Source organism: Schistocerca americana, chromosome 5 (genome assembly GCF_021461395.2).
Source record: "Schistocerca americana isolate TAMUIC-IGC-003095 chromosome 5, iqSchAmer2.1, whole genome shotgun sequence".
Taxonomy (NCBI): domain Eukaryota; kingdom Metazoa; phylum Arthropoda; class Insecta; order Orthoptera; family Acrididae; genus Schistocerca; species Schistocerca americana.
Window position 1 is genome coordinate 281,310,316 of NC_060123.1, and position 19,340 is coordinate 281,329,655.

Below are 19,340 nucleotides of genomic sequence, written 5' to 3' on the forward strand. Positions count from 1 at the left end.
TTTAATAGTGAAATTTATTCCGATTTCACTTTGAATTTTTCGATTGCAAATTAATCTTTCACACAGGGACAGTCACCTGTAGTCTTTATAACTTTTCAAGTAGTAATATGTTCCGCCAGCAAATGCTGCTGACTAAGAATGACAGTACTGATGTGTCCACTGATTGCGGGTGTAATTACCGGCACCCTCCGAGAATAAAGCTGATAATTACCCACCTCCGTTCTATGAATCGAATGAAAACTTCCAAAACAATCTTTCATCGTATCTGCAAACTGTGCAAAAAATTATAGTGCGACTGACCTGCACGCGACCGTTCCGCGTGAAACCTCGTATCCTGGTGCGCGATCCGTTAGTGTTTGGGGCACTGTTGAACGTAACAGCAAGACAGTGTTCCTACCGAAGAAGGCGCGCTCCGCTCCGAAACTTCCATCCAACCAGCGATGGATGAGGGCTACGATTTACAACGTCATAACGGTATTGACAGTACTACCTCTTACAATTTGCAGCTTACAATAGACTGTAAGTGTACGAAATTCCTTAACAACAGATTTAATCTAAGATTTAGTTAATTAACTTAATGCACACACACACGCACACACACTACGAAATGTAGAGCATAAATGAGAAAACTAAAAGATGAAAATTCCAAGTTTCTATTCAGAGTAGAAACAGGTTTTGAAAAAGAAACAGATTTAATTTAGCATCATAAACTACTTTACGAGTTAGGTTTGCCGTCTTCTTCCGCTCCATCAGTCCACTTCTTTCTTGGTACTGCCTAACGTCTTTTGCCCCTTAGTTAGTTCTCAGTAAATTGTGTTGATGACTGCTCACTGGCCACTGGAAGTATGTGGTTCAGCCATTTGTGCCTGTACTCTGCTGTTTTCTTCAATTATCTTCAGAAGTCGTCACTGCGGATCTGATTCAGCCTGCTACAATCCTCTACTTCTCTCAGAAACTTTATTCTGTGTCTTGAAATCGGATCCTACCGTTGACCTTTGGGATCCCTTCTTGGCTATCGTATAGAAGACTGGAGACTGTCACTGTCTTTAGAATTTTGTATGGTTCTCTGCGCGTTTGGCTGTCAAGTGTTTTTGTGATGGTGACACACATCTGAGAGAAAATAGCTAAATTCACTTACGTCTCCTTCTTACACGTCTGTCATACTACAGACTTGGTAATTAAACTTCGATATTTGCCTTCTAAGCACATTATCGCATAATTTCATATCCCTTAAAATTCGTAGTTTTCCATATGCGTTCGGAAGTCTAAAATAAGTCACAAGCCTACTTAATCTGTATTACTACGAGGGGCGCTCAATAAATAATGAAAGACATTTTTTCCTCGGCCAATTTCGGTCGAAGAAATACACAATTTGCTGTGGGACATCGTGGAATATTCCAGCTTCAGCGGCTATAGATTTATGAAGTTCCGATAGATGATGGTGCTACAAGTAACCTTCAAGATGGCGTCTGTAATGGACGTGCGTTCTAAGCAGGGAGGTGTCATTGAGTTACTTTTGGCGGAAAACGAGAGCATTGCAGATATTCATAGCCGCTTTCAGAATGTATACGGAGATCTGACAGTAAACAAAAGCACGAAGAGTCGTTGGGTAGGGCGTCTGTCATTATCGCAACAAGGTCGCGCAAACCTGTTCGATCTCCCGCACGTCGGCCGGCCCCACACAGATGTGACTTCCCCAATGTTGGAACGTGCAGACATTCTTGTTCGAGATGGTCCAGGATCACAATGAAACTCTTTTTCGCACAACTGAGTCTCTCTGGTGGTGGTGCCCACACACTCGTTTACCGGTTGGGGTATTCGAAGGATTGTGCACGCTTGATTCCTCGTCACCTAACAGAAAACCATAGAGAGGAACGAGGGACCATCTGTGAGAACTGCTCGCGCGCTACGATGCTTACCGTCACAATTGTTTGCCGAACGTCGTTACTGGCGATGAAACATAGGGTCATCACTTCGAACCAGAAACTAGACAGCAATCCATGGAGTGGGGCCACACCACATCTGCTCAGCAGAAAAAATTCAAAACCAGTTAAGTTAGGGCGACGATCTTCTGCGACTCTCAAGGGGTTATTCTGTTTGATGTCCTCCCTCATGGCGCAAAGATAAACTGTGAGGAGTATTGAGCTACCCTCAAGAAACTGAGGGAATGACTTCAGCGTGTTCGTCGCCACAAAAATGCAAGCGAAGTTCACCTTCTCCATGACAAAGCAAGGCCTCACACATGCCTGGATCTCACAAAACTACATTGGAATGTTCTCTCTCATCCTCCCTACAGCACGGGTTCCGCATCTTCCTAGTTCCATCTGTCACGACCAACACAGGATGGACTCCACGGGAAGCAGTGCGTGGATGATGAAGAAGTTACTGATGCAGCAAGACGCTGGCTCCGACGTCGACCTGTTCAGTGGTACCATACGGGAATACAGGCCTCCCAGTAAGGTGGCGTAACACCGTCGCATCAACGGTTATTACGTCGATAAACAGAGTTTTGTAACCGAAAGAATGGGGAATAAAAAGGTTTGTTGTTGTCAGGACGTTCGAAAGCAGGCAGGTCTAAAGGCTGCCACATTCTGAACCAGACGGTGGTTTCAGTAAGGCACTGTGGAGAGACTTATTATTTCTAGTGTTGTGTTTATGTACGCTTTGGTTCCTTACCTATTCTGACAGACTACTAGCGACAAACGTATTAAGGAATAGCTACTGTGATATTGCAGTGATGACAACTGTCATTTCAAAAGCTGGTTACGAGAGTTCCATTTTCTATACAGTGCTTTAGAAATTACTAAGCAGAAAATGAGCTTTGAATGAACCTTACGAAATAAAAGGGTTCACTAATTCTGTCAGACAATAAAGAAAGTCAGAAATATATATATACCTGCTTCTTTACATCTCAACCTGTGAAGTTGTAGTTTAAAAGTAAGCGCTAATAGAAATCTACTTCTATCAAACACAAACCCCAATTCATTAACTTAAAAAAATAAAACAATATTGTATACTAATAAGAAATGAGATTAAAGATCTAGAAAATCCAGAATGCGAAGTAATCCACAGTTTAAAGTACGAAACATTCAAATATAAGTAGAAGATGCAGTTTAGATTGGAACTAGAATAAAAGGTACAGACATAATTGCAACCTCATTAATGTACACATCAATAGGATTTTCAATTCGATTAAAAAAATGGTGAAAGGTATCCCATGACGATGTCAACAAATCATCTGACTCATATTTCTATCGTTTTAAATGTTACTTTCACGTAACTTCTGAGTGTCGAAAATTAAAATTAAGGTTCATTCAAATAAATGGATAATATAAGGTATAAGGGAAAGCTTAATAGAGTAGCAAAACAAAAGGCACATTTGAAGCCACGTGAAAGACTTTTGCGAAATAATATATACTGCAACAGTCACTTTTTACTAGTATTTTATTAGTATGACACGTTTCGTCAGTATGCTGCCATCGTCAGGTTCATTTGCAGTTACTTTTACATTGTAATTAACGTGAAGTGAGGTTAGTCTCCTTCGCTGTGTGTACCAGTGAGGCTAGGTTGGGTTCAGAGTAAAGGGAACTAACATCACTTCATGTTAACTACAATGTAAAAGTAACTGCAAGTGCACTTGATGATGGCAGCATGCTGCTGAAACAAGTTGTAACAATAAAGGGGGTATTAGTAACACGTGCCTGTTTCATTGTATATTATTTGATAAAAATTTTACGATAAGGTACAATAAATCTATCATAATAACTGACGGATGAACTATTGAAGGTCTCATACAGACTCCAACAATAGTTACAAACATTATGCAGGGTGGGCAAAAAAGTAGCTCATAAAAATTTCGTTTCATCTGTCTCCCCAAGTGGAGCCCAAACCACAAATTTTCATTGCCTATCATAAATTTGTATTTTTTCTGTTGTACTTTCGTTGACCAACATTGGAGAGAAATTACATGATAATGGATGTAGCTTTGGATAGGTTATTACAAAAACAAAAGTAAAAATGATGTTGTTGTTGTTGTTGTTGTGGTCTTCAGTCCTGAGACTGGTTTGATGCAGCTCTCCATGCTACTCTATCCTGTGCAAGCTTCATCACCTCCCAGTACCTACTGCAACCTACATCCTTCTGAATCTGCTTAGTGTATTCATCTCTTGGTCTCCCCCTACGATTTTTACCCTCCACGCTGCCCTCCAATACTAAATTGGTGATCCCTTGATGCCTCAGAACATGTCCTACCAACCGATCCCTTCTTCTAGTCAAGTTGTGCCGCAAACTCCTCTTCTCCCCAATCCTATTCAGTACCTCCTCATCAGTTACGTGATCTACCCACCTTATCTTGAGCATTCTTCTGTAGCACCACATTTCGAAAGCTTCTATTCTCTTCCTGTCCAAACTGGTTATCGTCCATGTTTCACTTCCATACATGGCTACACTCCATACAAATACTTTCAGAAACGACTTCCTGACACTTAAATCTATACTCGATGTTAACAAATTTCTCTTCTTCAGAAACGATTTCCTTGCCATTGCCAGTCTACATCTTATATCCTCTGTACTTCGACCATCATCAGTTCTTTTACTCCCTAAATAGCAAAACTCCTTTACTACTTTAAGTGTCTCATTTCCTAATCTAATCCCCTCAGCATCACCCGATTTAATTTGACTACATTCCATTATCCTCGTTTTGCTTTTGTTGATGTTCATCTTATATCCCCCTTTCAAGACACTGTCCATTCCGTTCAACTGCTCTTCCAAGTCCTTTACTGTCTCTGACAGAATTACAATGTCATCGGCGAACCTCAAAGTTTTTATTTCTTCTCCATGGATTTTAATACCTACTCCGAATTTTTCTTTTGTTTCCTTTACTGCTTGCTCAATATACAGATTGAATAACATCGGGGAGAGGCTACAACCCTGTCTCACTCCTTTCCCAACCACTGCTTCCCTTTCATGCCCCTCGACTCTTATAACTGCCATCTGGTTCCTGTACAAATTGTAAATAGCCTTTCGCTCCCTGTATTTTACCCCTGCCACCTTCATAATTTGAAAGAGAGTATTCCATAAAATTTTCATTGCCTATTATAAATTTGTATTTTTTCTGTTATACTGTCGTTGACCAACATTGGAGAGAAATTACAAGATAATGGATGTAGCTTTGGGTAGGTTATTACAAAAACAAAAGTAAAAATGATATTGGATATAAAATACATTTTTTATGTGTAATGAAGCAGGGAAACATCACTAGAAAGGTAAAGACACCACAGTTCTATTGCTTGCATTTGCATGTTACGATACTTCAAACACTGCATTAATAGACTTATAAGTTATAGTTTGCAAAAGGTTTTAATAGCTAAAGTACATTCTTGTGAGAAATAGTGTACAACATGGCCATTCACACAGCGTTAAGACAAGATGGCCTGAAGATGCTGTTCTGTTGTTTTATGTAGTGGCATCTACCTCGTCATTTTGTACATTAAGTTAACCCTGCTACGTGTAGCCAAGCTGAATTATTTTAAATGCTACAAAAATAACATATTTTAATAACATTTCTTTTCATGTGGTGTGTTTAAACGGAGCCCGCATCTCGTGGTCGTGCGGTAGCGTTCTCGCTTCCCACGCCCGGGTTCCCGGGTTCGATTCCCGGCGGGGTCAGGGATTTTCTCTGCCTCGTGATGGCTGGGTGTTGTGTGATGTCCTTAGGTTAGTTAGGTTTAAGTAGTTCTAAGTTCTAGGGGACTGATGACCATAGATGTTAAGTCCCATAGTGCTCAGAGCCATTTGAACCATTTTTTTGTTAAAACGGATCAGATTAACGATATAGGCTCAAAATCTAATGTCAGTGGCTGCAGTGTTGCTGATCCGACTATGCTGGACAAAAATCCCACCAGTCATGAACAGGAATCAGAAATGTAATTCCGAAAAGCTGACAACTGATTTCAGTGGATTAAAAAAGGCTCACAACAAGCTGGAGAATAATGTCAAACTGTTGACTGAACGATTCAATGATTTGGTGTTTAAGCAGGAATCCAAAATCAATTTATGTCTTGTCACACAAGGAACAAAATTTTTGGAAGGGCTTAACAGATGAATAAACGAGAAAGATTCCCTAAATATTGACAACAGAGCTAAGTGCAACTGTGCAGACTGTTAGTACAGAAGTCTCACAAACAATGGATACTTTAAATGAAACCATCTGAGAGGGATGAGTGCACATAATGTGAGTATTAGTGGAAGACAGACCTCAGTGGTCTAACAGTGTGGCTACCCAGGTCTCTACCCCGTGCTGCAAAATTATAGCAATGAAAGGTATGGTGCATGACAAGTCCTCATGATAGAGTGTGCCACAGTGAAGTAGCGAAAGTCAGACACACACTAAACATCCATCTGAATTGGTCAAGCAATACCTACATCAACAGCCGTACTTTTACAAGAAGTTATTCTAAAACATTACCAATTCCAAATACTCCCACCAGAGAAAAGTCTCACCACCCTGTAGGTTCTATGAGCGCTTTTAGAAGAGTACTATCCAAGACTTTAAATCAGTTCCTAAAGGCTAATTTCGCCACTGCTTACATTCAGGGTCAGGCTGTTCACTGGGCGACTGAAAGTGCAGAAAAATGCATTACCTACGATCAGTCTGCTAGGGAGTATGTGACAAAATACTGTTCAGGCTGCATACGGGAATGACTGCGAAAGGAGGTCTTCATTCCTGTAGTGTATAACCCTAAGCAAGGTAGCTTTGGGAATTATTTTGAGTGGGAAATTAGTAAAACGCGGTACTGGGTTGAGCCTGCAAAAATCAAAGATGTACTGAGGAATATTGAAGACTGAACTGCCTATTACTATTCATAAGATGCTTACCAATGTACCAAACAATGACCTATTGGCGCCATAGGACAAAACATAAAGATGCAGGCACAGACTGAAGTAGAATTCGGGGGTGGGGCCACGAGGTGCACGTTCCTCATGGTAAAGGGATAACTTGTGAACTGCTGGATTGGAGTCGACATCCTGCAAGTGTCGAAGGCTACAATTGACCTCCCAAACAGACTGACACCACTCTCTTGCAGGAATCAGTTAATGTAAAAAATTGCAGTGCAATGAAAGGTTTCGAGTAGGTAAGAAAAACACTATTGAGAATGCATCCTAAGCCTTTGCTTCTACAAAAACAAAAATAAGAAATTGGGTACTACTGTACACTGGCCCATACTAAATAATTATAACCCCATACGGATGGTGTGTCTTGTGACATAATTTGATTCTAAAAAAAAATAAAGGCTTATATCATCATCAAGTATGTACAATAATTTTTTTGTACTTATCTTTCTATTTTCGTAATATTTTTGTATTCTATTTTCTCTAACCAATTATTTATGTGTATATGATATCATAAATCTGTTTCCTAAATGGGAGATACAACAATGCTTGTAAATGAAATGTTTGGATACTCATGGAGTAGATTCAAGCACTATATGTCCATTTCTATATGTCATCTATACATCTGTCTAAGTTAAGATTAAGTAGTCTGCAAGTGAACTGTGAATTTCAGGTTTTGTACATATATGGCATTCCTTACATATTTAGGAAGAAGCGCTGCCACAGAGGAGGGAGAATCTGTTTACTTTATCATGGACTTCTTGTAAATATTTATGTAAATACTAAGCAGGGACTGGACAAACATATACTTCCTTTCATCTGCAAGAGAATATTTTTGCCATATGAATGGTTATAAAAAGGGAACGTAAGTAGTTTAGTTTATGTAATAAAAAACAATTACATGTGTCAGAGTGTAAGATCGTCAGTGATGCACACATTGAGTGGTGTATGTGATTTCTGCAGTACGATTCGAACTTTAGTGGAGTGTAAAATTGAATGAGGTGTACCTATTGAATAGAAAATAAGATTGTTGAAGAAAGTCTTCTTCGTTCAAACGAAGAGCAGTGGTGCCTAAACACTGAAATATGAAATTTTATTGTTTAAGAAGAAAAGTTATTTGTGTCAGGCCACGGAGTTTGATACGCAGGTATAAACCAAAATATTTCAGAAAAGGAAAGTTTTGCATATAATCTGAAATCTGTAACGATTACAAACGTTATTTGACATTTTGTGACACTAAAATTTTACGTTCGAAGGGACTAAACGAAAAAAAATATTTATTTTCCTACGTTAGAGTGGATGCGAATAGACAAAATTGTGAACTTCGTGCTTGAAAGGAGAGCTCTTATTCACTCGAGTGTAAGATATCTGACTGTCACAAAGTGATATTTTACAGTTAATGTAGACAAACACTTAAAAAACGCAACATCGATATGTTGGTATTCTAACAAGAAGGTATCGATGTATATCGGTTATGCTTTATCCACAATATGTCGATATATCGATATCAGAGTGATAGCATCGAGTGCCGATATTTTGGTTTTACGTTATATATTTTTTAACAATTTCCGGTAAATAACTGTTCTTTTGAAACTGTAGTAGAAAATAATTTTAATTTCAATGTGTGAAGGAGTCTTACTACTTTTGAGTTTTACCACGTCCAGTCTTCCTCTATGAGTGTGTGAAGCAAGCATAGGTGCTATAAAAGAGGAACTCCGATTGCACTGGGGGCTGGCTGTGTGAATGGAGTAACAAGGCTTCCGATGTGAAGAAACAGCACACCAGCTGCTTGAAAAAACAATTTTTGACGCAACTAGTTTTTTAGTTCTTCAAATCGGCATTCTTCAAGAACAGTTGCTGAAAATAATGAACAAAAGTCTAAATGACAAGACTGGTCTTTGTGGTGGATGGAGATGTTTGAGGGGAAATGCTGACATAATCGATGCTTGGCGTTACCAACAGAAACTGCAACGAATAGCAGCACCACGTAATTTTGACACTACAAGTGTTAGGTCGTTAGCGTTGGCAGAAATGAATAAACAGGGAAGTATTCCGGACAAATCCGATGCGTGACGAAACCGCACGATGGACCTATCGAACACTTTTTATTGTGCCACTTAGATGGAGTTACCACTGTCAGCAAAGTGGTTATCGCCAAGCGTGAACGTGCATCTTTTTGCTTTCAGTTCTTGTTCGAAGGGGGATAGGCAGGCTGCTAACTCGTTGATGTACAGAATATCTAATAATAAATCAATACTTGAATATACGCCTCTAAAACCGGCAGTACATTTACAATATGAAGTCAATACCTTTTTAGGCCGGAACTTCGATATATCTCCGTTGATATATCGTCACGCTTTATCGATATATCGACAGCCGGTTGTGATATGTTTTTACATATCGATGTTTCGGAAAACATATTATTATTAAAGTATCAACCGTGCCAACACTCACCTCTGCTGAACTGGAAGTAGGATGTAGTTGTCCGTTTAATCCATGGACATCTCGTATCGTCTGTGAGTCCTACAGTTGGTGTAGTACCCTAGCACTTCTAAGCACACACGAGGACTGTATTACTGCAGCAACGGATTAACCAGCCGCCATGCCCGTGGCTATCAACAATGATCGCTGGAGCTGAATTCTCGTTACGTGCCGAACTACAAGCGCAGTGTAGAAAATTTCAAAGTGTGTGAGGCACGCCCGGCAATTGCCAGCTTCGTTCGTGTTGTTTTGGTGCTGAAAGGGTTCGTGAGTACAACATTCAGTTATGCAATGACTTTTGCAGCTGTCGTCCTCTTATTTTGTGTCACAACCCTCTTCAACGATCGACTGTCACTATAATTTAAATCACTTATCGTCCGCGTTCGGACTTTTGGGATGCTGTTTTTCCGCTTTCGCTGCGTGCCGTGTAAATCGATACGGTGCCTAATGAAAAACGAAATACATTGGTTATGGAAGCGCCCAATTTACGATCGCCAACATTTTGCCCGCGTTTGAATGCACTTCGCTCCGATATTATGCACCTACAACTACACGGTACGCTGTTCTGACCACAGCCGGCACTTGCGAAGTACTGAGGACATTGCACAAGTGCCGTTCGTGATGAAGTACAACAGCGCAACATGAAGTCTTGGTTGGCAACTACATTTATGTTCGAGCATGCACTTCTCAGGGTGTTTCCATATTTTTTTTCCAGTCATTCTTCGTTTAGAAGCTACACTGTGGTAGAGCACAAAGACAAAAAGTTGTCAGCTTTAAACTCTTACGCAGATTACCTTTACAAGTGGTGTTTCATAGGTGCGAAGAGAAACATGCACAGAGAGGTAGTAAGCCAAATGCAAGTGTGCCGTATTTGGGGAATAGTATCTTCGAGCTATTGTGGAGGCACTTTGAAACTAAAGTTCCATCTTGGCACATTACAGTCACCACTTAGCGGACACGAAAACGTTCCTTTCAATGAAAGGACTTCATGTAAATTAATCATCGCAACACGAATGCACGTTACAACGACCATGGCACAATTATCCTTGAAACGCCATGCAGTGCAAGTAAACTGATAACGTGTAATTCATGTACTTTTAAGTGCACCACTTTGAATGAGATTTTTAAAAAAAATGGAAATTTACCAGGCCAGTGACCATGTTGACGACGTCATTGTTCTTTGATGCATGACCGATCAATCTAGAACAATCCTTATGCAGAAAGACATCTCAGATACTGAAAACGTCAGGCGAAATAGTCTCAGGGGTGTTCTGTCTTCGATTAAAGAAGAATTAATGAAAGAACACGAACAATGTTCAGTTGTTTCAGAAACGGACCGTTTGCTTTTAACTTCTCATATTCGTTTGCTGTGAAGTATCTGTTGTTGTTATGGTCTTCAGTCCAGAGACTGGTTTGATGCAGCTCTCAATGCTACTCTATCCTGTGCAAGCTTCTTCATCTCCCAGTACCTACTGCAACCTACATCCTTCTGACTCTGTTTAGTGTACACATCCCTTGGTCTCCCTCTACGATTTTTACCCTCCACGATGCCCTCCAGTACTAAATTGGTGATCCCTTGATGCCTCAGAATGTGTCCTACCGACCGATCCCTTCTTCTAGTCAAGTTGTGCCACAAATTTCTCTTCTCTCCAATCCTATTCAATACCTCCTCATTAGTTATGTGATCTGCCCATCTAATCTTCAGCATTCTTCTCAAACACCACATTTCGAAAGCTCCTATTCTCGTCTTGTCCAAACTATTTATCGTCCATGTTTCACTTCCATACATGGCTACACTCCATACAAATACTTTCAGAAACAACTTCCACACATTTAAATCTAAACTCGATGTTAACAAATTCTTCTTCTTCAGAAACGCTTTCCTTGCCATTGCCAGTCTACATTTTATATCCTCTCTACTTCGACCATCATCAGTTATTTTGCTCCCCAAATAGCAAAACTCCTTTACTACTTTAAGTGTCTCATTTCCTAATCTAATTCCGGCAACATCACCCGATTTAATTCGACTACATACCACTATCCTCGTTTTGCTCTTGTTGATGTTCATCTTATATCCTCCTTTCAAGACATTGTCCATTCCGTTCAACTGCTCTTCCAGGTCCTTTGCTGTCTCTAACAGACTTACAATCTCATCGGCGAACCTCGAAGTTTTTCTTTCTTCTCCGTGGATTTTAATATCTACTCCGTATTTTTCTTTTGTTTTCTTTACTGCGTGCTCAATATACAGATTGAATAACATCGGAGATAGGCTACAACCTATCTCAATACTATAAAAATCAACATCATTACAAGGAGATATAGAGGGTATTTGTTTTTTAAATAGTTACACACGATTAAGTACAGTGAACAGCTCAGCTATTACCAGCAAACAGTAATACATTGAAACTTACATCCGCTCTCTCGAAGCCCACGCAGAAGAAAGGTGCAAATTTAATGATAATTGAATATCAGTCTATTCATTTGTTATCAGTGATATAATGTGAAGGTGCTATGGCGTTTCAGAAGCATCTTCTTTGACACACATTTACTTTGGTTACAAAAAGAAATAAAAGAGTTCATTGGTTTTTTGCTAACAGTTTCATAAGAACGTTATTCACATAAATACACTTAAGAATATAGAATCCATTTGTCATAGAGTTGTTTAGAAGTTCCATAAAAGGATAATGCTTCATTGTTTGTTAGACTGATCTATTATGAAATTTACACAGCCAAAACAAATCGGCAATTAGTACAGAAAAGTACGTCATACCATGCATGTTCGTGTCGGCTATGACTTTAGAGTAACTTAGTGCTGGCTGAGAATTTGAAAGGAAAAATGAATTAGCTTATAAGGCTTATAAAAATATTACAATTTAAAATTTCCTTCCTCCCCATTTGGGTGCAGCTTACGAGAAAAAGAGTCAAGAAAGCATGGGTGGAGAGGAGTTACTACAGATTCTTACCTTTTACTCAATCTACACTCCTGGAAATGGAAAAAAGAACACATTGACACCGGTGTGTCAGACCCACCATACTTGCTCCGGACACTGCGAGAGGGCTGTACAAGCAATGATCACACGCACGGCACAGCGGACACACCAGGAACCGCGGTGTTGGCCGTCGAATGGCGCTAGCTGCGCAGCATTTGTTCACCGCCGCCGTCAGTGTCAGCCAGTTTGCCGTGGCATACGGAGCTCCATCGCAGTCTTTAACACTGGTAGCATGCCGCGACAGCGTGGACGTGAACCGTATGTGCAGTTGACGGACTTCGAGCGAGGGCGTATAGTGGGCATGCGGGAGGCCGGGTGGACGTACCGCCGAATTGCTCAACACGTGGGGCGTGAGGTCTCCACAGTACATCGATGTTGTCGCCAGTGGTCGGCGGAAGATGCACGTGCCCGTCGACCTGGGACCGGACCGCAGCGACGCACGGATGCACGCTAAGACCGTAGGATCCTACGCAGTGCCGTAGGGGACCGCACCGCCACTTCCCAGCAAATTAGGGACACTGTTGCTCCTGGGGTATCGGCGAGGACCATTCGCAACCGTCTCCATGAAGCTGGGCTACGGTCCCGCACACCGTTAGGCCGTCTTCCGCTCACGCCCCAACATCGTGCAGCCCGCCTCCAGTGGTGTCGCGACAGGCGTGAATGGAGGGACGAATGGAGACGTGTCGTCTTCAGCGATGTGAGTCGCTTCTGCCTTGGTGCCAATGATGGTCGTATGCGTGTTTGGCGCCGTGCAGGTGAGCGCCACAATCAGGACTGCATACGACCGAGGCACACAGGGCCAACACCCGGCACCATGGTGTGGGGAGCGATCTCCTACACTGGCCGTACACCACTGGTGATCGTCGAGGGGACACTGAATAGTGCACGGTACATCCAAACCGTCATCGAACCCATCGTTCTACCATTCCTAGACCGGCAAGGGAACTTGCTGTTCCAACAGGACAATGCACGTCCGCATGTATCCCGTGCCACCCAACGTGCTCTAGAAGGTGTAAGTCAACTACCCTGGCCAGCAAGATCTCCGGATCTGTCCCCCATTGAGCATGTTTGGGACTGGATGAAGCGTCGTCTCACGCGGTCTGCACGTCCAGCACGAACGCTGGTCCAACTGAGGCGCCAGGTGGAAATGGCATGGCAAGCCGTTCCACAGGACTACATCCAGCATCTCTACGATCGTCTCCATGGGAGAATAGCAGCCTACATTGCTGCGAAAGGTGGATATACACTGTACTAGTGCCGACATTGTGCATGCTCTGTTACCTGTGTCTATGTGCCTGTGGTTCTGTCAGTGTGATCATGTGATGTATCTGACCCCAGGAATGTGTCAATAAAGTTTCCCCTTCCTGGGACAATGAATTCACGGTGTTCTTATTTCAATTTCCAGGAGTGTATATTAACGTCCTTGTACATAATTTATTGACAGATATACGATAACATGTTCTTAATGCCTGTACATGCATATAAAGGTCTGTTTTATGTCTTACATTTGATTCGTTGAGATTCAGGTAAAAAAGAATTCAAGGGGAGGATGTTTCTTGTTAATAAAAAAAAAAGGCCTTCGCTTTTAAAATTGTTTTCTTTCATAAATTTATACAAAGCAAAGTTGTACCGACATAGATTAATTGACGACTTTAGGTGTGTGTAGACAATAAATTACAGGCTGATGGGATATTTTGTGATCTGTCGAAGGCATTTCACTGTGTAAATCACAATATACTTTTAAGTGAATTACAGTACTACAGCGTAACAGGAAATGCTGCTATATTGTTTCATTTCTGTATCTCTGACAAGAAGCAAAACGTATCATTCGGAAAAAGACATGAATTAAGCTACCAGGCATCCTCCAACTGGGACCTAATTATATGTGGCATCCCTGAAGGTTCCAACTTGGGGGCCCTCGCTTTTCTTGTGTACATCAACGACATTTATCAGTAACGTTACCAGATGCCAAGTTTGTTCTATCTGTAGATGATATAAACCTTGCAATAAATATCAAATGAAATGTAGTTTTAGAAAGACTGGTTGATGAGATTTTGATGGACATTAATAAATGTTTTCTAACGAATTATTTGTCACTAAACTTTCAAAAAACACACTACATGCAGTTCAGAACTTGTAAGAGGTTTCCGAAATAAAAGTCTGCTTTCGAGAGAAAGGTGAGTGATCGCTATTCACCTCCATTATCGTTACCTCAACTTGCCACTATGTGGCCATGCCCTTTCTAGGATGTATGTCTTTTAAGCTACCCACTGTCCTCAAAAGTGTAAACATTAGAATAAGTTTCTGCACAAACAATAATCCGCAGTGTCAAACTTATCATAATTTAGGTACTTCCACCTAATCCTGTAAGAAATATACGCATATCAAAAAAGTTTTGCATGAGCCCTGTTCCCAGAACTCCTGAAGATAGACGTTGACTGTGGATATTGTATCTCACACACAGTCCCTTTGTCTCTTCAGAGATGTCACTAAACCCGCCCATATATGTAAACAACCATGCATGAACAGCGCCTATTAGACGGGGGGGTTTCGACAGCTGATCAGTTTCAGTCATTCCACCAGGAAGGAGGTATATGGCTCGTTTTGTCTGTAGTTCAACCATGCCTAGACGATCAACACCGCGTTTCGATCGCGTCCGCATTGTTACTTTGTGCCAGGAAGGGCTCTCAACAAGGGAAGAATCCAGGCGTCTAGGAGTGAAACAAAGCGATGTTGTTCGGACATGGAGGAGATACAGACAGATAGGAACTGTCGATGACATGCCTCGCTCAGGCCGCCCAAGGGCTACTACTGCAGTGGATCATCGTTATCTACTGATTATGGCTCGGAGAAACCTTGACAGCATCGCTACCATGTTGAATAACGCTTTTTCTGCAGCCACAGAACCTCGCGTTACGACTCGAACTGTGCGCAATAGGCTGCATGATGCGCAACTTTACTCCCGACGTCCATGGCGAGGTCCATCTTTGCAACCACGGCACCATGCAGCGCGATACAGAAGGGCCCAACAACATGTCGAATGGACCGCTCAGGATTGGCATCACGTTCTCTTCACCGATGAGCGTCGCATATGCTTTCAACCAGACAATCGTCGGAGACGTGTTTGGAGGCAACCTGGTCAGACTGAACGCCTTAGACACACTGTCCAGCGAGTGCAGCAGGGTGGAGGTTCCCTGCTGTTTTCGGTGGCATTATGTGGGGCCTACGTACGCCGCTGGTGGTCATGGAAGGCACCGTAACGGCTATACGATACGTGAATGTCATCCTCCGACCGATAGTGCAACCATATCGGCAGCATATTGGTGAGGCATTTGACTTCACGGACGACAATGCACGCCCCATCATGCACATCTTGTGAATGAGTTCCTTCAGGAAAACGACATCGCTCGACTAGAGTGGCCAGCATGTTCTCCAGACATGAACCCTATCGAACATGCCTGGGCTGGACTGAAAAGGGATGTTTAAAGACGACGTGACCCACCATCCACTCTGAAGGATCTACGCCGAATCGCCGTAGAGGAGTGGGACAATCCGGACCAACAGTGCCTTGATGAACTTGTGGATAATATGCCACGACGAATACAGACATGTATGAATGCAAGAGGACGTGCTACTGGGTATTAGGGGTACCAGTGTGTGCAGCAGTCTGAAACACCACCTCTGAAGGTCTCGCTGTATGGTGGCACAACATGCAATGTGTGGTTTTCATAAGCAATAAAAAGGGCGGAAACGATGTTTATGTTGAAATCTATTCCAATTTTCTGTACAGTTTCCGGAACTCTTGGAACCGAGGTGATGCAAAACTTTTTTTGATGTGTGTAGTATAAACAACGACGTGCTGGAAAGGAATGATTCCGAATATTTTTTATGGGAAATCTCTTAAAGCTTTTTAAATATAACGAAGGTTATTAACAGTCTACATCTTTATTCTGCGTGTCTATTCGCGTTTCGAATTCGAAGAGTTCGCCCATAGATGCCCCCCCCCTCTCGTTCAGCATGACAATGCCACACGAGGGCTGTTCGACGCCTTGGTTTCATTGTCATCGATCATCCTCCACACAGTCCCGACTTGGCCCCATCCGATTTTCATCTGTTTCCAAAACTTTCGAAGATTTCACATTGATGGCAATGAAGCGGTGCAAGCAGAGGTGAGATTGTGGCTCTGTCAACAAAGTAAAAAATTCTACATTAACGGTACCAGTAAACTGCCCTCTCATTGGGAGGAGTGTGTTTGTTGCCAGGGTGACTATGTTGGGAAATAAATACGTAGACATGAGGATTAAAGATGGCTTTTAACGTTTGTTTTATCTAAAATGGATTGAAAGTTTTCATATAAAGAATGTGATGGCATTGCTGTTGAGCATGCCACCATACAAATTACAATGTGAGTCTTGCTGCTTACGTTGCTGAAGAGAAACTTCCTGTGCAAAACACTGAAAACCACCTACAGATCTTTCACTATGTAGGTAAGGCAATATTATGAACACCTTAGAAGAAATAAAAATATTTTCAAATAATATCACATAACATTCTCTATGAACAAACTGAACTAGCTAACTATACTTTTCTAGAAAACTGCCAGAAGAGACTCTCTCATTGGACACAAAAATAATTACTGGCGTTTTTAAGACAAATATAGGTGCCACTTGTTTCTATTAAAATCTGTATGTAACATATATTAAGTATAACATCTGTTACTTCATGCAAAAATTTAATTCAAACATATTTTTAAATATCCACTATTTTTACAATATGTAATAATTAATGTGAATGAAAAGCCACAAAAATGATTATCAATACAAATTTCACAATTCCATATGCATGATACAAACATCAGAGTCACTCGAATTAGAATGATGCATCAGTAGCGTATTAATTACTGTTTACATCAGAAAATGCTGTTAATATTTTGCCAATATCTCTCAAATATATTTAATTAATTTCTGCTTTTGCTTGAATTGTATATTTGTTATTTCCAATAACATATTGATACAATTGTCATCTCTTTCGACTCGTCTCTGATCCCTAATGTAAAACACGTATTCCTTATCATTAGAGCGTCTTTGATTTCTATCACTGCAAGTAGAACAAGTGATGTGAATGTAAAGTTTGTTTGCTCAGTGTAGAAGTGTAAATGATGACCCACTCTCACCTCTGGAATTCGTGATTGTGGTTAGAAAAACAAGCAACAGAGCGATGTGTTCATCAATACAGTATTTAGAGCTACTCAAAAAATGCAAGTCTTCAAACGTTTATCACGCAATTTACAACGTAAATTTATCCTCGATTATCGTTTCATTCTGACTGGAATATACTTTTTGAAATTCATAAGGGTGCGAAAGGTCATCAGCAACCTGTACAATAAATCAAAACTACAGTTATAAGAGTAGAAGGAGATGAAAGGCAAGCGGTAGTTGGAAGGTAAGTGAGCCAGGTTTAGCTTACCCCCATGTTATCCAAAGAGAACACAGGCCAAGGAGTAAAGGAAACAGTAGCGTAACCATCGAGGCAGCTATACCAGTCTCCTACCACTCAGGTTGCAGGTAATCATATGTTGGATGTATCTTACAAGTATAACGTTAGATATTTAGCAAAATTATTGTCGGTGTTGTTTGTGTGTTTTTAACATTGGAATTGTGTATTTAAGAAGCTTGCTTTGTATCTGCTTCATACTGCAGGAGAGCACATTAACACAGCAGCGGCAGCATCTTCGGCGCAGCCGTCAAGCATCAAGCTGACCACTGTTGTCCGCCAGGCGAAGGCCATCTTGACGTAGATTCTGTCGGCGTGTGTTATCGCCCTCTGATTCAAATAAAATAAATGTGCTTGAATATACGTAACAAAAAATGGATGATGATTGCTGTAAAGGAAAATGTAATCATAGTAAGTTCAGTTCTTGTTCTCGTCGTGACCACATATGATCAACATCAACGTTATTGCAAAGACTACGGTCAAATAAAACACTTTGGTGAAAGTGAGAAATGATTTATTTAGCCGTCAAAGAAGTTGAAGTGAACATTTATATTGTATGGTTATGGTTAGGTGGTTTCTTATACTGTGATTGAACACAACTGTGTAAGTGGTAATTACATTGTTTAATATTGAAATTTTGTCACGGAAATACACGCTCTTACGCAGTTTACAGTGCGACAATGTTAAGACAGTTGTCAAAATGACGCATCTCGGCCTCTGAAAGTGAACTAATCCTAAACACAACAGTATTTAATTGTAACTCTCAGAAAGTTAAATAATCCTAAACACAACAATATTAAATTTTAACTACAAGTTTCTTTACAAAATTATTGTTACAATTACATCATGATGTTGGCCAGTACTACGATAAATCGTCCGATTCCGATTCAAAGTTGGGTACTATTTTTAGGATGACAATCAAGTCTACGGAGGATGGTTAGTTTTGTGACAAGTCGAGCAAAAGATTACACAAGGTCGCTCGAGTTTACAGTGGATGCAAGCTGCTGAACCAACAAGCTTATGCCTCTGCATGCGGTATTTAGCTTAGCTGCGATGAGTTGTTGCATGCATGACTGCTCTCGCCCACTGAAATTCCTATGAAATCTAATTAAGCCTTTGATGAATTTTCCAGCAGCAACTCTCCCTATGTTTCTCGATGTGCGAGAAAATATGAACTCCTCCCTAGTGTCAGACTATGGCGATATACACGCGGATGGCTGGACCAGCATGCATATTATAATGACCTCTCAGTTCTCACAAGAACAATTAACTAACTGGCTGGTTCGTTTCTCCACAGTTGGAGCTCAACGACGCTGCAGGTAATTTCTAGCTGGAGGTCAGCCGCTGTGAACACGCAAATTTCTCCTCTGCGTCATACAGAGCGTTATGCAATCCGTTCTGCACTTGACGCCAGTTCAGAGAGGAGTTCCCTGAAAATTTCGCTCTGGTCTTTCTTGTAGCCGAACTCTCTCCCTGCCTGGGTTC